The sequence below is a fragment of the Lepidochelys olivacea genome (assembly GCF_965140295.1).
Source record: "Lepidochelys olivacea isolate rLepOli2 genome assembly, chromosome: 5".
Classification (NCBI taxonomy): Eukaryota; Metazoa; Chordata; order Testudines; family Cheloniidae; genus Lepidochelys; species Lepidochelys olivacea.
The window spans coordinates 61,048,943-61,075,813 of record NC_140415.1 but is presented as its reverse complement, the minus strand read 5'-3'; the positions used below and the strand labels follow the sequence as shown (position 1 = coordinate 61,075,813).

Genomic DNA, 26,871 nt, shown 5'->3' with positions numbered 1-26,871 from the left:
AGGAGAGGCTGAAGGAACTGCGGATATTTAGTCTACAGAAGAGAAGAGTGAGGGGAGATTTCATAGCAGCCTTCAACTGCCTGATGGGGAGGTTCCAAAGAGAATGGAGCTCGGCTGTTCTCAGTGGTGACAGATGACCAACAAGGAGCAATGGTCTCAAGATGCAGTGAGGGAGGTCTAGGTTGCATATTAGGAAACACTATTTCACTAGGACGATGGTGAAGCACTGGAATGGGTTACCTAGGGAGGTGGTAGAATCTCCATCCTTAGAGGTTTTTAAGGTCAGGCTTGACAAAGCCCTGGCTGGGATGATTTAGTTGGGGATTAGTCCTGCTTTGAGCCAGGGGTTGGACTAGATGACCTCCTGAGGTCTCTTCTAACCCTAATATTCTATGATTCCCCAAATGCCTTATCATAATTATTATGATCAGTAGGATACTGGCTCTTGCTAGAGACCTCACGTGCCCCTCTGGTGAACTATTATGCATATATCTGACCCAGGAGATCCCCGTGAAACCCTCTGTTAGTTGGCAGCAAGAGTCCCTGGGTCCCAGCAAGGACTGGGTGGAAATCACCCTCAGGATTGCAGCAGCAGAAAGAATGTGTGGCAGCAGTCATGCCAAAGTAGTGGCCGGGCCGTTTGCACGCAATAGGAGCCACAGCTTTTACCCTGTGGGGGTGATAGAGAAGGATGGAAGTTTGGGATGTTTCTTGTTGATCCCGGGATGGATGAGTGGGTCCTGAAGGGGCAGCATGGTTGATATGTTGGCTGAGCTCTTGCCCCCACAGGACTATGGCAGGAAGGAAAAGTGGGGGGAATGGCAGGATGTTCCCTAGGGGCTGAAATCACTGATGGGGGAGAAGAGAAGGAACTTGGAAGTTTCCCTTTGACAGGGGTTCAAGATCTCCACGATACAAAGATCAGATGTTGAAGCAGTTTTCTTTCCCCCGGATTGTTTAGCAGTTAGCACCACCCTGTAGCACAGGCTCCATATTCTGCTGACAGCTGCATTGCTAAAATGGATTTGTGGATTTCCTGAATCCTAGTGCCCAAACATTAAGGGTAGGCAAAGTAACCCGCTGTCATAAAATCTGGGCCTTGCACCAATTCATGACTTGCATAGGTTCAAGATTGGAGTAGTGGCAGCAGCCAATGGAGCGTTGGTCCTTCCCGCAGGCAGAATGTTACAGATCAAACACCTTTAAATCTAACTCAAGGCCACTCAAACGGCTTCCACTGCATTGAGAGTGAGTGGGAGGCATATAGTGTGGTGGAAGCCACTCCAATTAACAGTCCCAGTCTTTCATAGAATATCAGGGTTGGAAGGGACCTCAGGAGATCATCTAGTCCAACCCCCTGCTCAAAGCAGGACCACTCCCCAACTAAATCATCCCAGCCAGGGCTTTGTCAAGCCTGACCTTAAAAACCTCTAAGGATGAAGATTCTACCACCTCCCTAGGTAACGCATTCCAGTGTTTCACCACCCTCTTAGTGAAAAAGTTTTTCCTAATATCCAATCTAAACCTCCCCCACTGCAACTTGAGACCATTACTCCTCGTTCTGTCATCTGCTACCATTGAGAACAGTCTAGAGCCATCCTCTTTGGAACCCCCTTTCAGGTACTTGAAAGCAGCTATCAAATCCCCCCTCATTCTTCTCTTCCGCAGACTAAACAATCCCAGTTCCCCCAGCCTCTCCTCATAAGTCATGTGTTCCAGTCCCCGAATCATTTTTGTTGCCCTCCACTGGATGTTTTTCAATTTTTCCACATCCTTCTTGTAGTGTGGGGCCCAAAACTGGACACAGTACTCCAGATGAGGCCTCACCAATGTAGAATAGAGGGGAACAATCGCATCCCTCGATCTGCTGGCAATGCTCCTACGTATACATCCCAAAATGCCATTGGCCTTCTTGGCAACAAGGGCACACTGTTGACTCATATCCAGCTTCTCATCCACTGTAACCCCTTGGTCCTTTTCTGCAGAACTGCTGCCTAGCCATTCGGTCCCTGGTGTGTAGCAGTGCATGGGATTCTTCCATCCTAGTGCAGGACTCTGCACTTGTCCTTGTTGAACCTCATCAGATTTCTTTTGGCCCAATCCTCTAATTTGTCTAGGTCCCTCTGTATCCTATCCCTGCCCTCCAGCGTATCTACCTCTCCTCCCAGTTTAGTGTCATCTGCAAACTTACTGAGGCTGCAATCCACACCATCCTCCAGATCATTAATGAAGATATTGAACAAAACCGTCCTGAGGACTGATCCTTGGGGTACTCCACTTGATACCGGCTGCCAACTAGACATGGAGCCATTGATCACTACCCGTTGAGCCCTACAATCTAGCCAGCTTTCTATCCACCTTATCGTCCATTCATCCAGCCCATACTTCCTTAACTTACTGGCAAGAATACTGTGGGAAACCGTGTCAAAAGCTTTGCTAAAGTCAAGGAACAACACGTCCACTGCTTTCCCCTCATCCACAGAGCCAGTTATCTTGTCATAGAAGGCAATTAGGTTAGTCACGCATGACTTGCCCTTGGTGAATCTATGCTGACTGTTCCTGATCACTTTCTTCTCCTCTAAGTGCTTCAGAATTGATTCCTTGAGGACCTGCTCCATGGTTTTCCCAGGGACTTTCAGTGAAGCAGGCTTAAATAGGAGTATCTGCTTCTATTATAGTGTACTTTCTCTAAGCCAATAGAGATGATATTTAAAGGGATATAATATATATATAAAAAATCTAATTATTTTGAAAGGAATTTAGGGGCAGAGGTAGAAAAGGAAGGTGTGGAAGCTAATAGACTAATTTGGATCTGGGAAAGTGGGCATGCTTCCCACTGAAGATGTGCAAGCATGCTGTTGGACAGAGATTCGGACGAAGACTCAGCAATGTCAGAATATAACAGATTAGTCTGTTGGGTCCACAGTACAGTTAGGGCTCTGGCATGGAGGAAATTGGATTGATCGTTCCAGTGTGTAAGGGAATTAAATGCGACCAGGCTGACTATAGATGGGGCTGGTATCACTGCCTATTATTAAAGTTACCCAGCACTTCCCATTATGAACTGTTTTCAGTTGCTTTCATTTTGCCAAGAGGCAGGACTGGAACAGGTTGGAGGGGGTGGGCTGAATGGGTCAGGGCTGTGACTAACTAGCAGAAGAGACTGTTGCCACCAGAGCACTTTCGACTTCAGAGCTTGGAATGGAACTCAAGATTCCTGAATCTCACTGTTTCTCTGCCAGGACGTTCCACAAATATTTGTTGACAGCAAAGTGTCTCATTCCCTCCCCTCCTGCCCCCCACAGTACTGGTCCACAGGAGATGACAACATACAACTGCTACCTGTTACAGTGGAGCTAAAGGTTCCAACCCTGCTGATGAACCATGTAGGTATCATCAATACGATATCGCTTAATGAAATTTTTGGTTTTTCAGTTTTTTTTATTAATCTAAGAAATTACACACACACAAACTATGTTAAAACAATACTATTAAGATTGCAAAGTCAAGCACTCAAAAGTTAGGAAATGACAGAATTAAATATGTCTTTTTAACCTTGATTTAGCCCTGTTGTGCATCTGTATTATGATACAATCTTTAGCTACATGCTCCTGCTTCGTTTAGTAAACAGGATGGATGATGCTCACTTAATGAGCTATTCAGTATTTTGTTTTCTAATTGTTCATTGTGTGGTCCTTATTTACTACACACTATTCAGATCCTGCTCTGAAGACAGAATTATTAATTTCTTCATAGGGTTTTCTATGGATATTATAGTGTCTGCTTTACAAACAATAATGAATTTATTTTCATAACACGTAAGATGAATGGGTTTTATTATCCCCATGTTACAGTGGAAGAACTGAGTCACAGAGAGATTAAGGGAAAAAATATCTACTAATTTTGAGTGTCCAATCAGAGACACTTAGGACCTGATTTTTTTCAGAATACCTGATTACGTAGTACTTTATATATTCAGGTATTTTTCAGAATACCTAAGATTACATAGCACTTTATATGTTCAAACCACAGCTCCCATTGACTTCAGTTATAGCTATGAGTGCTAAGGCCCTCTGCAAATCAGACTCCAGGGTATGGAGAGGGGAACCCAGAAAATGAGGAGTACACAATTAGTGACCACCCATGAAAGGTTTAGTTTAAGTGATTTACCTAGCATCACACAGGCACTCTGTGGCAGAGGCAGGGATAGAATCCAATTCACCAGAGTCGTATTCATTTTTCTTAACCATGAGACCATTCTTTTCCTTTCTGCAATCTCTAGCCTCATTTGCTACACACCATTCGTCATCTGCAACGAATGAAGCAGCGGTCCTAAACAAACCCACTCCTTCACTACTCAATCCCAATTCATTCCTGAGAACAAGTCCATCCTGTGCACTGAATGTTTGAAAAAAAAAATTGTGTTCATGTAATTAAAGACTAATCATATTGAACACACACAAGGGGCTCAGGCAACCTTAATTCTGCCATTTCCTAACTTTTAAGTGCTTGACTTGGCAACCTTAAAGTTATTTATAATGCAGGGTCTGTGTATCTGTGTGTTATCTTTAAATATAATTATAATGGATGACTTTGGCTATTTAAATGTCATCCTTTGTTCCCAACTAGACAACCTTCACTGTGGGCAAATGTTGGTGGAATTCATGCAAATACAAACATGGAGGTTAAAAATAAAATACAACATTTTGGCACTGGAGGAGCATGTTTGGTCCAGTCCCCCAGGGGAGGTTACACTCCATTAGTGGGAGTCTGTCAGATGCTCTCCATCTAGGGACAGGAACAGGAGCAGAGAAATGGCTTAATCTGTCGTTGAGCTCAAGATGCTCTGGGCACTCCTGTGGGATTACCATGACGAGAGAGCATAGTGAGGAAACGATGTTCAGCATGACTAAATATAGCATTTACTGTATAGAGATAAAAAGAAAAGGAGTACTTGTGTCACCTTAGAGACTAACAAATTTATTTGAGCATAAGCTTTCGTGAATTAAACTTATGCTCAAATAAATTTGTTAGTCTCTAAGGTGCCACAAGTACTCCTTTTCTTTTTGCGAATACAGACTAACACGGCTGCTACTCTGAAACCTGTATAGAGATAGATGTTTTAGAATGATTCCAGACTTCAAAGTCCTTGGAGGGTTTATATTGCATAGTAAGAGATGAGATTTATGTAGGGAAAAAATAGTTGCAGGGTCTTTTACAATAGCAGATTTGTGAACTTCTCTTTTGAAGCAGGTGCCCCAAAAGAACCTGAGGACTATCACTTGAGCCACTGCCTTAATATGAGGAAGTTAATAAGTGATTGGAAAGACCTAGAATGATGTCTTAACTCTTATTTTTCATTCATGTGCAGCTAGGTCTCTAAAACCTTGGTTCATTGCAAAGCAACTAGAACATTCAGGTGTATGTTGGGATTCTTGAGGAACTTATTCAACTCCATTTGAGGACAGGAGAGAGCTCTCAGAAAATCTGACCTATTTTTATGTTGGGTAGTACAATTGATGATATCATGGGTACACTGTAGGTTGGCATATTGCATTTTGGATTGCTTGAGCAACACGCTTTGTGTTAAGATACTGGGTTACCAGAACCTTGGTAGTGGGTTTTAGTTAGGCTATGGGGGGTTGGTCTCAGTAAGGATTATTAAGGGGTCAGCAAAGGTGGATTTGAATAGGGATTTGGGGTTTAAGGAGCTGCAATGAGAGGGAGAGATCTGACACTGTCAGAAAACCAATTAAGGGATGTCAAGGTAAGATATAGTTAAGACAGGGTGTTAGTCTGGTCACTGAGATTGATGCAGCACAGAGGAGGCTACAGGCTTAACTGGAAGCAATTAACCAGTTTCTGTTGGGAGATTACTGGGTGGTAATTTCTGGGCTAATGAGACAATTGGCTCAGTAATTGCAAGGATATATAACTGGGAGGAACAGGAAGCAGGGGAGCTCAGTGAGTGAGTTGGCACAGGAGAGAAGGCTGTGTGTGGAAGTCTTCTGCTGAATACCTATGTCATGTCATGTTCTGTTTTGCTTAAAAACTGAAGAAGAAATGTACATCTGATAAAAGGGAAACAGCCTGGGTGTGTTTGTGACTGAGGAACCACAAAAACAGGCTAGGCAGCACTGCTTACTGGGTAGCTGATGTGGAATCCTGTGAAATAATGCTACAAGAGTGTGGGTAGGCTGGGATTGGTCTACCTAAAGTCATACGGACTTGCCTAGTATAGAGGCCTGCTGCTGTCAGGCTACTGTTTCTTCACAGGGAAGAGAGTTACCTCAGAAAAGGACATCTCCAGTCATGGAGATGCTGAAGAGCATGTGTCGTTGAGGTTTCCCTGATGAATTGGGAGCCCATTAATTTAGGACTGGAGCGGCTACATCCACAGCACAGTATGAAATAGGAACACACTTATTTCAGGTATTAGTGGGGGCATCCAAATGCGTACAAGTGTATGGAAGTCCCCTTCTGGGATGATTATTCAGTGGTCTAAATGTGCTATACTCTTCCTTTTTATCTCTTCCTTCAAGATCAAGATAATAGGTCACAGAATAGGTATCTGGTTGTGGAGGTGAAGTATTGTGCACTTGGTCCCCACAGGTGGGTGGCCAGTTCTCTCTGGAAATTCAAAGCTGGGCCTCAGTGATGAGGCAGCTCTAAATTGGTCTAGCTGGAGGGGCAGACTCTGGGATCAGCAGCTTCCACTCTTACATTCATTGGCCAGGAAGGGGCCATGTGAATGGATCATTGTGTACCTTGTAGGAAACTATTTGGGGATTTAGTAAAGGAGTACAGATAAGGATTAGGACAAAGGTATTAGGAGTGGAACTAAGTCCTTTTCCTGGGGGTAATTGTGAACTGACCTGAGCTGCTGCAGTGGAGGATCTGTTGTGGGGAGTGGGTGGGCAAGGCCAGGTGAGAATTAAATTGACTGGTGGCTAAATTATGTGAGCAGGAAAAATTGATGATTACCCATCATGAAAATGCATATTCAATACTTGAGTTATTCAAAGAAGAGGTTGTACATCTCTCCGGGGCAATGGAGGTTAATCTGGCGGCCATTAGAATGAAGTGTTAACAATCTGGGAATCCAGCAGGTATGGTGGGGAGGAAGCCAAGCAAATTTCTGGTGCCTCCTGGTGGCAGGTGCCCAGTGCAGGTAATGGTTCAGTATGGGGTCTAGTTCACTGATAAACTGGAAATGGAAATGGATTAGGAGAAGGCATTTTCTAAAGAAGTTGGGAACTGGGGTTGGGGCTCTTAATGTCCAATACGCTGAGGAAACAACCCCTCAGTAACTCTCATATGAGGAAAAGACAATAGGTTCCAATAATGATGCTGGGACCAGGTTAACTGAGGAGTTGGGGAGGCTGATGGCAGCCCTCCACCAGGTGGCATGGATTACAAAGGAAGGGTGACCTGCACTGGATGAATTGTTGCTGGATAGTTTCTAAATGTGTTAATAAAGTTGTGGCCTAGTTAAACCATGTTCCTGGTGTCTTGTCTTGTGTTCCCACAGTGTCTGGTGCAAAGAGTTATAGAATCATAGAATATCAGGTTTGGAAGGGACCTCAGGAGGTCATCTAGTCCAACCCCCTGCTCAAAGCAGGACCACTCCCCAACTAAATCATCCCAGCCAGGGCTTTGTCAAGCCTGACCTTAAAAACTTCTAAGGAAGGAGATTCCACCACCTCCCTAGGGTAACCCATTCCAGTGCTTCACCATCCTCCTAGTGAAAAAGTTTTTCCTAATATCCAACCTAAACCTCCCCCACTGCAACTTGAGACCAATACTCCTTGTTCTGTCATCTGCTACCATTGAGAACAGCCTAGATCCATCCTCTTTGGAACCCCCTTTCAGGTAGTTAAAAGCAGTTATCAAATCCCCCCTCATTCTTCTCTTCTGCAGACTAAATAATCCCAGTTCCCTCAGCCTCTCCTCATAAATCATGTGCTCCAGCTCCCTAATCATTTTTGTTGCCTTCCACTGGACTCTTTCCAATTTTTCCACATCCTTCTTGTAGTGTGGGGCCCAAAACTGGACACAGTACTCCAGATGAGGTCTCACCAATGCCAAATAGAGAGGAATGATTACATCCCTCGATCTGCTGGCAGTGCTCCTACTTATACAGCCTCAAATGTCATTAGCCTTTTTGGCAACAAGGGCACACTGTTGACTCCAGTTTCTTGTCCACTGTAACCCCTAGGTCCTTTTCTGCAGAACTGCTTCCTATCTACTTGGTCCCTAGACTGTAGCAGTGCATGGGATTCTTCTGTCCTAAGTGTACTTGTCCTTGTTGAACCTCATCAGATTTCTTTTGGCCCAATCCTCTAATTTGTCTAGGTCCCTCTGTATCCTATCCCTACCCTCCATCTTCTCTACCACTCCTCCTAGTTTAGTGTCATCTGCAAACTTGCTGAGGGTGCAATCCACGCCATCCGCCAGATCATTAATAAAGATATTGAACAAAACTGGCCCCAGGACCGACCCTTGGGGCACTCGGCTTGATGCCGGCTGCCAACTAACAGGGCCGGCTCCAGGCACTAATTTTCCAAGCAGGTGCTAGCAGCGGCATTCAGAATGGGGTGGCAGTCTGTGTCCCGTGGTGGCAATTCGGCGGCAGCTCTGCCGCTCTTCCCGCCGCGGCGGCTTTTGGGCAGCAGCTCTGCTGCTTTTCTGGATGTGGCGGTAATTCGGCGGCAGCTCTGCTGGTATCATGGCGGCAGCAATTCGGTGGCGACTGCTTCGGGTAGCAAAATTGGGCAAATAGCTCCCCTGCCAACTAGACGTGGAGCTATTGATCACTACCTGTTGAGCCCGATGTTCTAACCAGATTTCTAACCACCTTATCGTCCATTCATCCAGTCCATACTTCTTAACTTGCTGGCAAGAATACTGTGGGAGGCCATATCAAAAGTTTTGCTAAAGTCAAGGAATAACACGTCTACTGCTTTCCCCTCATCCACAGAGCCAGTTATCTCATCATAGAAGGCAATTAGGTTAGTCAGGCATGACCTTCCCTTGGTGAATCCATGTTGAGTGTTCCTGATCACTTTCCTCTCCTCGAAGTGCTTCAGAATTGATTCCTTGAGGACCTGCCCCATGATTTTCCCAGGGACTGAGGTGAGGCTGACTGGCCTGTAGTTCCCCGGATCCTCCTCGTTCCTTTTTAAAAGATGGGCACTACATTAGCCTTTTTCCAGTCACCCGGGACCTCCCCCGATGGCCATGAGTTTTCAAAGATAATGGCCCATGGCTCTGCAATCACATCCGCCAGCTCCTTTAGCACCCTTGGATGCAGTGCATCTGGCCCCATGGACTGGTGCTCATTCAGGTTTTCTCAATAGTCCTGAACCACTTCTTTGTCCACAGAGAGCTGGTCACCTCCTCCCCATACTGTGCTGCCCAGTGCAGTAGTCTGGGAGCTGACCTTGTTCGTGAAGACAGAGGCAAAAAAAGCATTGAGCACATTAGCTTTTTCCACATCCTCTGTCACTAGGTTGCCTCCCCTGATCAGTACGGGGCCCACGCTTTCCCTGACCACCTTGTTGTTGCTAACATACCTGTAGAAACCCCTCTTGTTGTTCTTAACATCCCATGACAGTTGCAGCTTGGCCTTCCTGATTTCACTCCTGCATGCCTGAACAATATTTTTATACTCCTGCCTGGTCATTTGTCCAAGCTTCCACTTCTTGTAAGCTTCTTTTTTGTGTTTAAGATCAGCAAGTATTTCACTGTTAAGCCAAGCTAGTCACCTGCCATATTTACTATTCTTTCTACACATCGGGATGATTTGTTCCTGCAACCTCGATAAGGATTCTTTAAAATACAGCCAGCTCTCCTGGATTCCTGAAGTTCGGTCAGTTGAACTTCATTTTTCATCAGGAAATTTTTTTTCCTGATACATTTTCGGAGTTTACCCTTAAATGAACTTGAGGTTTAATAAATCCTAAAAAAAAATGTTCTTTATCCTTTTGTCCTCATCCAAAACGTAAGAGACTATGGAATTAGTTGGGACACCTAATATTTAGTGAAGAACTGGTAGGTGTATAGGACAGAGCAAGAAAAAATTCCTAATTTAACTTTCTCTGAATTACATGTCCACTGCTCCCACCAGCCTTTAAAAATGATTTGTTACAGCATATGCAGATACTGAGGTGCATTTTATGTAACTAATTCAATAACAGTTTTCCAGTTGTGTGTAGCATTATGTAGTTTTTGAAAGAAACTAAAAGTTAAATTCTTGCACTGAAGAAGCTTATAGATGAACTTTGTAGTTACCCTCACATACTGTCAAGGAAGGATGACCTTTTAATTGAACATCTAATTCATAGAAAAGAAAGTAGCTAATATGTGAGAAATTTTCTTCTCTGATTAAGTGTACTTTGCCAGCTCATAGCTTCCTCCAAACAGTCAACATAATGCTGCACTGTGTTTTGGTTTCTAAGAGTAATACAGTTAGCAATTTCCCTTTAAAAGTATGTGTCAGCTGTCACATTGTGATGTGCCTGATCTCCTCTCTCTTGCAGAGCACAATTCCATTCTAAATTCAAATCATCTGCATGGCAATGCAACAAGGCTGCCAGAATCTACTCTCTCTTCTACTTTTTAATTCCCTATTCCTATTCAATACATTTTTATTTTATGTGTTTGATCAAGCTGAAACTGCTATACATTAACTAATTTTACTTGTCTTCAGTTAAAATCACTGAAATAATCGGTGTAAGTTTTTTTGCTTACACACTTATTTTTAGCAAATAAGCTACTTTATTTAACTTCTGACTTGTCTAAACACGTTGAAAGTATTGAATTTTAAGGCATAACATTCATATTCTGAAAAGGGAACAGTGACAAGTTCAGTCAAAAGGAAAAAGAGGAATAATTTATAAAAGGAACTGTAGATAATGATGCCAGCCAGTTGTTTTAAAGTGCATCTATCTCAACTTTAATGAATTAGATTTGTCAACAGCATATGTTTTATGCACTACTTCTAATGAAGTGGCATACCGGCAATGCAGTATACTTTGAGGTTTACTCCATCAAAGCTCTTTGCTGTCTTAAAGTAGACCTTTTTAAATAATAGATATTAAAAACTACATTTAAATAACATTAAGGTTGTGACACAAACACCAAATGACAAACTTCAGGCAATTCAAAGTTAAAGCTGACAACTTGTCATTAACTCACATTGTTGCTTTTTAAAAAGAAGCACAATAGCATGATTTAAGGACTGAGTGTCAGCTTAACTTTAAATTTCTTGGCTTTTGTTCTCTGGTGTCACAACCTTAATGTCATTTTTCATATAGGTTTTTGCATTTCCTTTACTACTTATTTCTTTAAAAAAACACTCTGTGTTTTTGTACCCAGAAGACAGAAATGGATTCTTCAGTAGTTTTGGTCTATTTGTTAAAAGCATATTTAGGCAGGAGTTTAATTTTTAATTGTGGACTAGTGGTGGTATTAGTGTTTCCCAACATACATCCTAGCTACTTGACTGAGAGTTCTTCCCATTGCCACAGCTGATCCATTCTGGAGAGGACTCTCGAAGGAATTTCCATTCCTTTATACAAAATTATGAGTTTTTAAAACTCTTCACAATTCTCAGTCATTTTTAATAATTACTTGACTTGAAAGAGTCAAGAACCCTCTTTTCACAAAGTTGTATTACAGAATATTCAGTTGATGGATGGGATATACTGTACTTCTATAGCAAGCAGCAGTAGCCCTTTTTCACCCATGTGGATCCCTCCAAGTTAAATCTGACTCAGACAAAGTTATTGGTCAGAAGATTTACACACACACACAAATTTGAGGCATGCACCAGCTGAAATGAAGAAACTCAAAGTTAAAACCAGCACTTAAATTAAAAAAAAAAAAATCTGTCCAATAGCATAAGTTAACAATTTATCAATGGGAATTAAGAATTTTCTCTTTTTATTGAAACATATTTTTATGTAGCATTAAAACATCTTTAAGACTTACTTTTGAATTTTTTTATTCCTAAAATGCTACCAGTCAGTAATCTTATTACCTGTTTGTTTGTTTTTTACATAGGGCTATTGAAAAACTTCTGCTAGTGCTATGTGAACTCAACATGATCCCTTAAGAAAACTGTTAAAGCTGAAGATCACAAGGTGATGTTACAAAGAAAATCTGTTTAGTGAAGGTACTGTAGAGTACAGTCTGTACTTAGTACAGATGTACCTGGCAGAATATTTTTCAAGATTGCCCTGTTATAAATTATATATGTTTATGAAATTCTAGTGTGAAAATTGTCATAGCTGTCATACATGTGCATTCAAAACACAATTTTCCTCCCACTGACCAGAAGCAAAGGATGAAAGATAGGTTTACATTTTAAAAATTCTTTGACATATAGGTCAGATGTTTCTAATCAAGACTATGTGAGATTTTATTCTTTAGACACTTGTTTGGAGAACCATGTAACAGCTGCTGACTTTGAATTTCAGCTTTTTTATTTTTTTTAAGTTAAAAGAAAAGTTAAAAGTGATCTTGCTCAGGGTGAGCCACTACAGAAATTCATAACTTCTCTGTGGACCAGATGTACTTGGCATAATCGTAGAGAAATAGGTGGATTTGGGCTCTGAATATACTTTAGATGATTGTGTTGTAATATGTGAACAGGTCAGAGCAATGTAGTAGTTTATATATAACAGTATTTTATATTATATATCATATGATACGTGGTCATAGGACATAACAATTATTTTGATGCTAGTTTGCAGATTGTTTATATGAGTTGTTAAATGCTTAGTTATTTAACCAAAGGGTATATTAAAGGTTATTTTACGTGAGAAGTAGTCAATAAGCAGACCTTGGGCCAAATCTGGACTGCCAGAGGCTTTTCAATGGACTGCTCGGGCTGAAGCTGAGCCAGGGCTGCAGCCCTGTGGAGCCATGCCCACTTCCCAGTGTAGGGCCTCCCAGCATGGGGCAAGTGGTTGGACTGTGCTGTGCAGCGCAGTGTGTCCCTGGGCAGCTGCTTGTGCAGCCACAGCCCCACAAGCAGCATCACAGGGATGCAGGGGGTGGGAGCGGGGGAGTGGTGATGTTTGGGGGAGGATGTCTCCACCACCCTCCCCCAGGCAGCCTAATGTGTCTCCACTACACCCTGTCCCTCCAGTTAGGGAACAATCGAGTGTCATGTGCTCATTCTATAGCCTAATCAGAAGGCAGCGCTGTCAGGGCCCTATTCAAATTTTTCTCTGCTTTCCCTGGAGATGGTGGGGCCCTGACTGCGGGACAAGCCCCGGTATCGGTGGTGCCAACTACATTATTAGCACCGAAACCTGTCCTATGCCCCAAGCTCAGTGGCCAGCGTCATGGTACCTGGGGAACCCTTGAGGGGTTCACCCAACTTCCCAGGCTGCCCAATCAGTGTTGGGCCAGTAGCCTCGGTATCCCATCCCTCTCAGGTGCTTGAGACTTCGGAGGGTAAGACCCCACAGGTCCATGAGGACCCAGAGGAGCAAGCTGCTGGACCACCAATGGACGTGGAGGATCCCATAGCACCGGCATCATCCTTATCGTCACTAGACAAATCTATAATGGGGCCCCCTCACCCGGTTCCTGAGGATGACACCAAAGCTCACCACGGACTTTTGAAGAGGGTCACTTCTAACTTCAGGCAGAGGAATTGGAAGAGCCCTCTGGAAGAATCCTCAGACTCCCTGTTTGACATCCTATACTCCTTGGCTCCTGCCACGGGGGGCTCTACCCCTTCATGAAGGTGTTTTCAAGATCCCTAATGCCCTGTGGCAGACCCCCTTTTCCCTGGCCCCATGGGAAAAGGGCCGAATGCAAGTATTTTGTGCCAACCAAGGGGCATGAGTACTTGTACTCCCACCCAGGCCCCAATTCCCTTGTGGTCGAGGTGGTAAAGCACAAGAAGAGGCAGAGACAACCAGGGGCCACCCCCAGAAATAAAGACTCCAGGAGGCTGGATCTTTTTGGACGTAAGGTTTATTCGTCTTCCAGCCTTCAGCTGAGAGTAGCCAACCACCAAGCCCTCCTTGGCCGATATGACTTCAATATGTGGGATAACTCACATGACTGGAGTACTGTCATGGATGGTTATAAACTGTTTAAGAAGGACAGGTGGCAGAAAAGGTGGGGGAGTAGCACTGTATGTAATGGAGCAGTATGACTGCTCAGAGCTCCGGTACAAAACTGCAGAAAAACCCGAGTGTCTCTGGATTAAGAAGTGTGAGTAACAAGAGTGATGTAGTGGTGGGAGTCTGCTATAGACCACCGGACCAGGGGGATGAGGTGGATGAGGCTTTCTTCTGGCAGCTCGCAGAAGCTACTAGATCGCACGCCCTGGTTCTCATGGGTGACTTTAATTATCCTGATATCTGCTGGGAGAGCAATACAGCGGTACATAGACAATCCAGGAAGTTTTTGGAAAGCGTAGGGGACAATTTCCTGGTGCAAGTGCTAGAGGAGCCAACTCGCGGGGAGCTTTTCTTGACCTGCTGCTCACAAACTGGGAAGAATTAGTAGGGGAAGCAAAAGTGGATGGGAATCTGGGAGGCAGTGACCATGAGTTGGTTGAGTTCAGGATCCTGACACAGGGAAGAAAGGTAAGCAGCAGAATACGGACCCTGGACTTCAGGAAAGCAGACTTCGACTCCCTCAGAAAACGGATGGGTAGGATCCCCTGGGGGACTAACATGAAGGGGAAAGGAGTCCAGGAGAGCTGGCTGTATGTCAAGGAATCCCTGTTGAGGTTACAGGGACAAACCATCCCGATGTGTCGAAAGAATAGTAAATATGGCAGGTGACCAGCTTGGCTTAACGGTGAAATCCTAGCGGATCTTAAACATAAAAAAGAAGCTTACAAGAAGTGGAAGGTTGGACATATGACCAGGGAAGAGTATAAAAATATTGCTCGGGCATGTAGGAATGAAATCAGGAGGGCCAAATAGCATCTGGAGCTGCAGCTAGCAAGAGATGTTAAGAGTAACAAGAAGTGTTTCTTCAGGTATGTTGGCAACAAGAAGAAAGCCAAGGAGAGTGTGGGCCCCTTAATGAATGAGGGAGGCAAGCTAGTGACAGAGGATGTGGAAAAAGCTAATGTACTCAATGCTTTTTTTGCCTCTGTTTTCACGAACAAGGTCAGCTCCCAGACTGCTGCGCTGGGCATCACAACATGGGGAATAGATGGCCAGCCCTCTGTGGAGAAAGAGGTGGTTAGGGACTATTTAGAAAAGCTGGACGTGCACAAGTCCATGGGGCCGGACGAGTTGCATCCGAGAGTGCTAAAGGAACTGGTGGCTGTGATTGCAGAGCCATTGGCCATTATTTTTGAAAACTTGTTGCGAACGGGGGAAGTCCCGGATGACTGGAAAAAGGCTAATGTAGTGCCCATCTTTAAAAAAGGGAAGAAGGAGTATCCTGGGACCTACAGGCCAGTCAGCCTCACTTCAGTCCCCGGAAAAATCATGGAGCAGGTCCTCAAAGAATCAATCCTGAAGCACTTGCATGAGAGGAAAGTGATCAGGAACAGCCAGCATGGATTCACCAAGGGAAGGTCATGCCTGACTAATCTAATCGCCTTCTATGATGAGATTACTGGTTCTGTGGATGAAGGGAAAGCAGTGGATGTATTGTTTCTTGACTTTAGCAAAGCTTTTGACACGGTCTCCCACAGTATTCTTGTCAGCAAGTTAAAGAAGTATGGGCTGGATGAATGCACTATAAGGTGGGTAGAAAGCTGGCTAGATTGTCGGGCTCAACGGGTAGTGATCAATGGCTCCACGTCTATTTGGCAGCCGGTGTCAAGTGGAGTGCCCCAGGGGTCAGTCCTGGGGCCGGTTTTGTTCAATATCTTCATAAATGATCTGGAGGATGGTGTGGATTGCACTCTCAGCAAATTTGCGGATGATATTAAACTGGGAGGAGTGGTAGCTACGCTGGAGGGCAGGGATAGGATACAGAGGGACCTAGACAAATTGGAGGATTAGGCCAAAAGAAATCTGATGAGGTTCAATAAGGATAAGTGCAGGGTCCTGCACTTAGGACGGAAGAACCCAATGCACAGCTACAGACTAGGGACCGAATGGCTAGGCAGCAGTTCTGTGGAAAAGGACCTAGGGGTGACAGTGGATGAGAAGCTGGATATGAGTCAGCAGTGTGCCCTTGTTGCCAAGAAGGCCAATGGCATTTTGGGATGTATAAGTAGGGGCATAGCGAGCAAATCGAGGGACGTGATCGTCCCCTTCTATTCGACATTGGTGAGGCCTCATCTGGAGTACTGTGTCCAGTTTTGGGCCCCACACTACAAGAAGGATGTGGATAAATTGGAAAGAGTCCAGCGAAGGGCAACAAAAATGATTAGGGGTCTGGAACACATGAGTTATGAGGAGAGGCTGAGGGAACTGGGATTGTTTAGTCTGCAGAAGAGAAGAATGAGGGGGGATTTGATAGCTGCTTTCAACTACCTGAGAGGTGGTTCCAGAGAGGATGGTTCTAGACTATTCTCAGTGGTAGAAGATGACAGGACAAGGAGTAATGGTCTCAAGTTGCAGTGGGGGAGGTTTAGGTTGGATATTAGAAAAAACTTTTTCACTAGGAGGGTGGTGAAACACTGGAATGCGTTGCCTAGGGAGGTGGTGGAATCTCCTTCCTTAGAGGTTTTTAAGGTCAGGCTTGACAAAGCCCTGGCTGGGATGATTTAATTGGGGATTGGTCCTGCTTTTGAGCAGGGGGTTGGACTAGATGACCTCCTGAGGTCCCTTCCAACCCTGATATTCTATGATTCTATGATAAGCCATGGCCAAGTTTGAAGGGGCGCTCCCGAAGGCTTCCAAAAGTTCTGAGCGATCCTTGATGAGGGCATGACCGCAGCCAGGGCGGCCCTCCAAGTGGTGTCAAACGCTGATGATGCTGTTGCCTGCATCGTGGCTTCCGCTATCTCCAGGTGGCGAGAGTCTTGGCTGCTCCTCTCTGGGTTGTCCACCGCGGCCCAGCAGTCTATGCAGGACCTGCCCTTCAACAGCTGGGCCCTATTTGTGGAGCAAAAAGAAAACAAATGGCATGACCTTAAAGACTCCCGCACCACCCTGAAGACCATCAGTCTCTATGTCCCAGCCCTGGCGCATAAGCGGTTCAAATGACAGCAGCCACAGGGTCAGGGGAGCCAGCCTTGGCAGGACCAGCCCCATAAACAAGTCAAGGGCTACAAGTCCCATCCCAGCCACCTGCGTCTACCCTCTGCCCAGTCGGACTCTACCTGGAATAAGCCGGGGGGTAAGTGGTGTTTTGAGGGTGCACCCGAGGGTGAACTTCCAGACCATTCCCCGGATCCGTCTTTCTGAGTGTTCTCCTTTCCCTCTTTCTCCCTGCCTGGTCAGCTATAACCTCAGACCGTTAGGTCCTCAGCACAGTGGAACAGGGTTATACCCTACCGTTCCTTTCTACCCTTCCCCTTGCTCCCCTCCCTGGATCGGGGAGCCTGGTATACTGCCCTCAACTTGAAGGATGCATACTTCCACATAGCGATCTTTCAAGATCACAGATGCTTCCTCCAGTTTATGGCGGGGCCCCACCACTACCAGTTTACGGTCCTCTCATTCGGCCTGGTGACAGCACCAAGAGTGTTTACCAAATGCATGTCAGTGGTAGCGGCTTACCTCAGGTGCAGGGGTATCCAGATCTACCCATACCTCGATGACTGGCTTGTCAAAGGCAGCTCCAGGTCTCAAGTTCAAAGGGATGTCACGGTGCTTCACGCTACGTGCTGCACTCTGGGCCTGCTGGTGAAGGACAAAAAGTCGATATTAGTGCCAGGGCAGAGGACAGAGTTCATCGGAGCGGTCCTTGACTCGACCTGCGCCTGGCCATTCCTGCTGCTGGAAACGTTCCACACGTTGACAAACCTCATTGCAGAAGTCTCCGCATTCCCTCTGACTACTGCCAGGGTCTGCCTGCGCCTGCTGGGCCACATGGTAGCATGCAGTTAAGTGGTCTGCCATGCCAGGCTCCAGATGTGGCCCCTGCAACAATGGCTGGTGACGGTCTATTCCCAGTTCTGAGATCCCCTGGAAAAGATTGTTACCAAAGATTGATACTTGCCTCGCTGCAGTGGTGGACCGACCACAGAACAGTCTTGGAAGGGGTTCCGTTCGACAACCCTCCCCACTCCCATCGAGTTCGTGTTGGACGCCTCGGACCTCGGCTAGAGAGGTGCATATCGCCGTCCTCCAGACTCCGGGGATTTGGTCCCCGGACAAAATGCGGTTGCACTTTCAGATGGGATGGAGTAGCTGATTTAAGGGAAGCATACTGTAATGGAACATTTGAACTAAAAATAGGTTTAGTCGGAACTCATCCAACATAGCTGTCACTGCACTCAATTTTAAGTGGTTAAATTACAAAAACAAAATGGATTAAGCTTTTAAAATCTTGAATATAAGTTCCTAGCTACCTCATCATCCTATTTCTTAAGCCTTGTAATTTTTTGCTTTATATAAAAGTTGTAAGAATGCAGTAAAATTAATTCAAGAAAAAATAAATTTGTGAACTCATTAATGGGAATGTGCAGGGAAATCTTTTACTACCTTTTTATCTTTCCTCTATCAGTTTTTCCTCCCATTCTATTATGAAATATATTCTGCCTTTTTTGAGAAGAATCTTAAATTTACAATACAAAATTGGTTAGATGCAAAAGATTTTTTAAGATATTAATAAGACAAATAGCATGCATTGTTTACACTGTTGCACTTGTGTGATTACACGATGCACTTGAGGCTTGTAATTATGTAAGGAATAACACAGGACATGATGATGTTCAGTTGTACGATATTTATGAACACACACACTTTTAGGCATGAAACAAAAAGCTATGTGCCTTCAGCATTACAGAATTTCATATAATATCCTTACTGTAGTTTTTTATTACAGCGGGGAGGAGGGACATCTTTCAGCATCACAATTGCTGATTGACACCCAAAAGGGATTTACCATACAAAGGAGAGAAAGTAGGAAGTCATAGTCTGGGCTATAAATTATAGGAGACTTTGACAACATATCTTTGGTACCATTTCCTTCTTCATCTTTTAATACCTGTGGCTCTGTTCCTCCCTGTAATGAGGTCCTTGACACCTTGATGTCATGCAGTGAGGTCCCTCATTAATACCCTTGCTTCATACTCAAATCACCCAGGAGATACTGCTGTCATATTACTACATGAAGCATTCCACTCTGAAGTTGAGGGAAATTATCTCCACGATACTTCCTTCATCTGCTGATATGGAGAATGGAAGCTTGAAATGGATTTTAAATTCTGATTTCCCTGCCTTTTCCTATGGCATTTCACTGTGTTTTGTTATCACAAGGTCTGTCACAATTAGCAAAATTTGTAAGGAGTTGGTGCAACTTAAGTGATTAATCACCACTTTTGCCACCTTTTTCTGAAACAATCCCTCAGTAGAAAGTATAAATTCTCCTTTAGATGTTGAGGTTGAAATGTTTGCCAGCTGCAATACTCTTCATTGCCTCATGACCAGGAACTTCCTGTAAATTTCAGTAAATGCTATCCTTTCATCTGGAATTTGAGATGTCTGTTTCCATAAAATCCTCCTAAGAAGAGGATAAGCACAATTAAGAAGAGCCTTGGGAATGAAGAAGTAGCTCCTGCCATGACAACTGTTCTTTCATTTCCTCTAAAGCTCCTTCAATACATGTATAAATGTAGTGCCATAAGAAGTCATGAATAATTTATTTTTAAAAGAGATTCTTTCATTTTATTATACATTACAAAACATCTGTGGTACTATATAAGTAAAGAGTGCCATCCACAAATAAAGGACTCTTAACTTATATTGTAAGCATTTATTTACAAGACTAATAGGATGAGATTACAAGCTGAGAAATGCTGAGGGAACATAAAGATGAAGACTTCTGCAGGGCAAATAGTTGGAAAAATAATTCATAAATATATGTGACATCGGAATTACAATAATGGTCAAGTCAAAACTTGCACCAGTTTTTGTTTCCTGTTCCATGATCATTTGGGCAGCTATTTTTGTTCACGCTAATTTTGTAGAGGAGCTTGTATTTTGTATAAATGCACATACATATCAATAAGCATATTTGTGCTTGAATAACCATACTCTGGAGATGGTTGCTTTGTCCGCTAACGTACAATACTGGCTTTGTGTTTGGGAGTGAAGGTATTTGTTACCAGGGAAAAAAAATCTCTGGCTTCCTTAATGTACAAGAAATTTTGACTCCAACATCAGTAAAAGCAGCACTGGGGAAGAGGTCAGGTAGACTGGATAGGAGAAGTGATGTGTATACATGTTCCATTCCAAGAATACAGAGCAAAGATAAATTGGATAAAATATGATAAATTTTAAAGTAGCAAAGTTATATGTCAAATATTGTTTTAAGGGATAATCAAATGCAACAAAAAAGACTGTGACCTCACTCCTTGGGGAAAAAATGCATATGTGCACATAATGAATGGTAGTTGGTGACATGATATAAAATGGGGATGAATAGATTTAATCCATGAAATCATATCAAATAATTGGCAAAACAGCAGAGAACGTTATCCTGGAATATTTAAGGACTCCTAAAGTGGCTGCAAACTATCTTACAGGCAGACTAAGAAGAGTTAGCTATATAATTAGTGGAGTGAACTGTCAAGGGAGTGTGGAATTGAATATATTGCAGTTGATGTGCTTCCCTAACAGCTAAAACTAAACACATATATTGAGTGGGTCATTGACTTAAATGGAAGTTTTTCCTGAGTAAGGAATGTGTATTTTCAGCAGAACTTGGCCCAGTGGTGTGAATAGGAGCATCCTTATTAAACTCCTGGGTGAGCACAGGAGTAGATCCTGGCCATTTGATGTAGCTAATATGGCATATTCAAGTTCTACAGACTGCAAGCTTTCATTTAAAAAACAAAACAGTAAATTTCTGGTATTCATGGTTGTAAATATCACTTTGGAAATATGAACGAAATATAAAAACGCAATGACGTATGCCTGCGTCTACAGACAGCTTGAAACAGTAACTCTGGGAGGTGTGAACTCCGCTGCTTCCATCCATCTTTTGGGATCAACTGTAAGCCTACTGATGACACGGCAAATGTTAGCATTAGCTATTTTGTGATTGATCATTTCAACAGCTAGAATTGGAAAAGAGCTGGGAGTGAAGACTGTGAAGAATTGTGAAGCTGCTGTAAGGAGATAAAGGAAGAAGAGAGACAGTGAAGAAGGAGAGAAACATTGAAAGGGTGGTGAAAAGAAACAAAGGGCAGAAATACCAGCATGTGACAGGGTTCACTCACGGCTAGTGGCACCTCATCCTGGGGATTAGCTCTGGCCAGGCATTGCGCCCTCCTCTAGAGGTGTCTCTCCTATTGTTCTCTCATCCTGCGGACCCCTCTTGCTCAGGGAACTGCAGCCTCCTCTTTGTGACTTGACCTCTGCACAGGTCACTCCATGCTTCCCACTTCTGGGGGGTATGTAACAAATCAGGCTGTCCTCTGCCTCGTTAGTGCCACGTCCCCAGTGGCCAATAGGGGAACCAAGGCCCTCCAGTCAGCAGCCAAGGCCTGCACTGTCCTGTCTTACTACTTTCCCCAGAGCCTTTTCTACCTTCCTGGGTTTCCCACTCTCTGGGCTCACCAGTCTCCCAACTTCCTCCTCTCAGAGAGTAGCTGCAGCCTACCTTCTTGTTTCTCTTCTCAGCCTCTGGGTTTTATACAGGTACCTCCTGTTCCTGTCCAGCTGATCCTCATTTCATCAATCCTCCTCCAGATGAAGCCTGGGGAATTAACTGGCCTATCTGGCCACCTTAACCCTTAAGCCTTGCATGGGATGGATGCCCCATCACACAGCAGTTGTCCTAAATGTGAAAGTATTTTCTTTTGAATAATGCTGAACATCGCAATAAGATACTGAGCAAATAATAAATGTTAAAAGTTTAATTACTACATAAAGAACATAATCAACTTTTTGGTGTTTTTTTTGCAGAGGTGTAATTGACATCAGGTAGGAGTTCTGCTGGGGATTCAGAGTGATGTATCATCCTAAATTTATATCCAAACCCATAGAAGTGAAATTTACTCTTCTTCACAGAATGTCCTAAATCCATTCCCCTATTTTCATTAAAACTAAGAATGATATTTATACTTATGTAGACAGATGCTATGTAACCTAGTCCTTTCTATTTTCCCCTCCGGCAGCTCTTTAAAGGCATCTCAGTTATGACCTGCTTTACCGCTCTTAAACTAGTCCTGGCTGTGTCGGAGAATAGATTGATAATCATGGTGGATTGAGTGGTGAATGGTTTTGTAATGTGGACAGTCATCCATGAAGTATTATCTCAGTTACTACTACCAAACTGATTTTTACTCCTGCAGTACCTTTTGGTTGGCCTGCTTATCCCTATGAACATTATTGGTCGCCATCTTAGTATCTGTCAGGAAAAATAAGGTTTGGTATATTTTACATGTAATGTGATATTGGGGATAAAAGTTAAAATGCTGAGTGAGGCTTAAATCAAATACTGAGATATTATAATAGAAATCAATATGGTGTAGAATTTCAAGATCAAAAATATGTGCACCAGGTGTTACCATGTCGCTAGGAAAGCTCTACTATGAGAGAACAACACAGTAATAGGGCATGATCGTGTTCCTTTGTCACTGAGGTTGCTTGGGATGGAGAACAAATGAAAGAAGGCAGGGAAGAATAGTATGATGGAGGAGATCATTTACTAGCCAAAAATTAAATGAGAGCCCTTATATCAGTCCTATATTCTAATTAATAAAGAGAAAGTTGAATGCAACTGTTTTCTCGGTATGGAACTCTAAAACCTGTTTGCAATTAAGTATAAAAATGTCCCATTTAGACACCTATTTGCCGACTTTGTCATTTATTTTGAGGCTGTTTCATGGTAGGCTTTTATTGTCTTGGATTATTATGGCTACTTAAAGTAGAATCATTTAAAATTAATCAAAGTTACTTTGTCCTGTGTATGGGGCTAAGTCAAGCAGCATGGAACAGACAAATGTCATGTACTGTATTTCAAAAATATTTTACAACTTGAGATTTTCAGTAGAAAGATCTTTAGTTAGTTTATATTGCTTCCTAATGGCTAATAACACTTCGAAGTCTGATACTGCGTTATACAAAATGTGTGTGGGGTTTTTAGTCAGGGAACCTAGCCTCTCTAACTGACCAGAAGTAGAGCTAGGCAGGAAACTATTGTGTTGTCGTGTGAGAATTTAGGAGATTTCAACATTTTTTCCCATTCCCCAAATCAGGATGAAAAGTGAAAATCTCAAAAAAATTCATTAAAAAAAATTGAATTGGTTCAACTGAAAAATTGTGTTATGATTCTGATCTTTTTTTTAACTATAAATTACCTTTAATTTCAAAATGAAAAGCTGTTTCAACCCAAAAATGGAACTTTTTCATTTTGAAACAATGGGACTTATTGACCATTTTCAAACTTAATTCAACATTTTTTCAAAACAGGAAATTTGACAAAACTAACCTTTTCCTGCAGACAGGAGGAAAAAGTTCTATGGCCTGTGTTATACAGGAGGTCAGACTAGATTCAATGGTTCCCTCTGGCCCTGGAATCTATGAATCTATGAATAGTTTTGGTTTTGATAAATTGGTGTTTTCTGATGAAAAAACATTTTGTTAGGAAATTCCTGACCTGCTGTATCCAGAAGCCTATTGATTCTTAGTATCTTAATTTACTTTTTTTCCTTATGTAAATTTTCATACTATGCTTTAATTGACTAACATAAGCTCTAAATAGAATGCTGATTATACAGTTCAGTGGTTCATCAGAGAAATCAGTTACTTTTAAACTTGATCCATGTGAAACAGTGAGTTATGCTACCAAGTTTACTTTGAAGACAAGTCAGCCAGGGGAAAAAGCTTGCAGATCAGATGACTTTGTGGAAGCTTATTTGTCTGGAACACGTTTTCAGAAGTCAAATGGTCAGCTTTCTTAGGCTATTGTTCAAGAGGGTGAAAATATAACTTGTATGTTCCTTAGAAGTTTGATTACATCATTGGTTGTCTGCGAGTTTTTGCATGATTTAGTTAGTGAATTTTAGAAATATGAAATTATCAGAAATATCATCTTCCGCAACCACTTCTTTTATGTTCTTCTTTTTTCCTAATTAAGTGTGTGGGGATGGGTAATTCACAATGTGCATTTGCCATCTCTTGCATGTTCCTTCAATCTGTTAGGTGCAGTTTATGAATGATCTTTTAGTAGAACCTGCTGGGTTCTTTTAACACAACTACAGTTGTTGGCTTGCTAATCCTGAGAGTCAATCTATACTAAACAAGAAGCTCATATCAAACTCTTGGCAGCTTCAGTTAAAATTAAAACATATGCTTTACTGTAGAGATTGTCAAGAGTGGAAATAATGTTTGTCCAGCTGGACAGCTTTCTTTTGTAGATACTAAATGAAAGTTGAGATTCTGTCTCCTCCTTGAAAGCTTCTGTGTCAAGAAGGTAATTTGGACTGTTTGTGGTTTGACAGGGATTATTAAAATCAGATGAAGTGAAGGGAAGCAAGTGTGAGAAAGCAAAATTGACACTGACACTCTCTATTATTTGCAGCTTGGATCATGATGACTATGTTGATATGATGGATTCTAAATGTGAGATTCACTGTTATATGTTAAGTGGCAAATATGGTAAAATGCAGTTATAGTAATGGATTTTCTGACAACACTGAAAGAGCCAGTTGTTTATTTTCACTTTGGGAGTGGTAGGGGGAAAGTTAAGGGAGAATGTCAGTTCTTCCCGTGAAAAGACTTAACCAACAACACGTTATCCTTCTTTTGAGTTCATAGAGCTGGCAAGTATACTTCAAAGGGAATAATACTGGGGATTAGGAATTGAAGGAACGGGTCATAAGATTTTTTTATTGACTTAAATTTTGGTAAGAAATTTCTAGCATAAATATTTTTGCATAAAATGAGCTCTAATGTTAAAGGTTGTCTGTTACAGGTTAATTTTCCATGACTGGCCTCATGTTGTTTTTAAATAACAATCTTTTTCTGCCACTTTTAGATACTATTTAAAAACTCAAATTATTGCTGTTATGCATACAGCTAAATTTTAATTATTGAAAACATATTAAGTGCACATTGTATGTATGTTTAGGTGTCTAATCATATATTATGTATCATTTAGTCAAATTCATTTGTGTAATCTATTTGATATACAGTAAGTATTCAATATATATACAATAAATAAATCAATACAAAAGAAATATGGTGTATCTCTTATTGTAGAACACCAGATGGGTACAACCAGCATCCTTACATGCACAGTATATTTTTAGTCAAAATATGCATCAAATTGAGCATTAATTGTAGTTTATTATTTCTATGGCAATAGCATGTAGAGGCCGCATCTGAGGCCAGGTTCCATTTGTGCTAGGCACTAAATATGCTAACAGACAGTCCCTACCCTGAAGAGATTACTGAATAAGTACTGAGCGGACAAAAGATGCGAGAAAGGAATAGTATCATCCCCATTTTACAGATGGGAAACTTTAACACACAGAAATCAGTTGACTTCCCAAAGGTCACACAGGAAATCTGTGGCAGAGCTAACAATTGAACCCAGATTTCTTGAGTCCCAATTCAGTGTCTTATCCATAGTACCACCTGCAAAACATTTAACTGTTGAATCCCAAGTATCTCAACATTTATAATAATACAGTACTTGTGTAGTGATTTACATTTTCCAAGTATTGTACAATCGTGAATACCCTTAAACAAGCCTTTGAGTTAGTATTTGCTATTATCACTATTATACAGTATGAAACCTGAGACAGCTGTTACGTGACTTGCTCAAGGCCACAAGTCACTGGCAAAGCTGCAGTGAGAATGTGTGAATATGTTGTGTTCAGGTCACAGCTCATTACAATTTGGGTGTAGTGCTAGTGGTGAGGAAAAAATTACTGATGGAGGTGACACTCCTTCCCATGAACTGGAGCTTTAGAGTTTTGTGGGTGTGAAGAGGTGCTCTGGGATTGGGTGGTGGACAGGAAGGGATGGGCACATTTGTGGGGAATGGCAATAGCAGAGTGGAGAGAGAGGGAAAGGAAGCAGGCTGCTCCTTCTCTCATGCCCAAGCTTCTGCTGGGTCCTAGTGATGTTGCAGCCCTCTCTCCCCCTTGATCCCTGTTTTAGACATACTCCATCAGTTGAGCAACACTGTGCTAAATGGTGTACATAGTTGTATTATGTTAACTATATAGCCTCTGCATAGCATAAAATTGCTAGAAGCATAACTTTTTTTCATATTATGAGGGTGAGATACTCAGTGTTAAGGCAAATTGGAAGCATTTTTTTGCACTGAGTGTAATTTTCAGGCAAATACTACTGAATATCATATGCATCTTACATTTGCATTTCATTCTAGATTCAGTAAAACATTTAATGTTATCAGTGGAAGGTATTGTCTCAACCCCCTTCTCGCCCCCTCAAAAGTGTTAATTTCTCTAAACACGGAGCTTCCTGTCCTTTAGGATGCTGAAATAACATGAATTAAATGTCTTTTATGTTTGATATTATATTGGGGTCCATGGTCTCTGATTGTATGGTTATGAAATTTTCCACATACAATTTAAAGTTTTATAATTGATTGTAGTTAAGTGTCAAAAAGAAAACCTTTTGGAATATATAACTAAGGTAAATAGAATGATGTTCTTGAGTGCTGGCAGATATATATTCCATTCAGATGTGTGCGTGCCCAGCATGCCGAAGCTGGAGAACTTTGTGTAGTGGAACCTATCAGAACAGTGCATGTAATCCATGTCTTCTCATTTCCCCT

General features: G+C 42.4%; 1 protein-coding gene across 8 annotated transcripts in view; it reads left to right on the top strand.

The window, feature by feature from the left end:
* The window catches only part of KIAA0825, a 417,931-nt gene that overhangs the window by 26,161 nt on the left and 364,899 nt on the right, over positions 1-26,871 (top strand). For 6 of the 8 annotated variants that reach the window (XM_084628509.1, XM_084628508.1, XM_084628507.1 and 3 more), the window contains one exon: positions 12,067-12,146. The exons of 1 other annotated variant lie outside the window; for it this stretch is intronic. The gene's annotated coding sequence lies outside the window, so the exon portion shown is untranslated. Of the gene's footprint in view, positions 1-12,066; positions 12,179-26,871 lie in introns of all 8 variants that reach the window. One more of the 8 variants, XM_084628502.1, reaches the window with a different exon arrangement.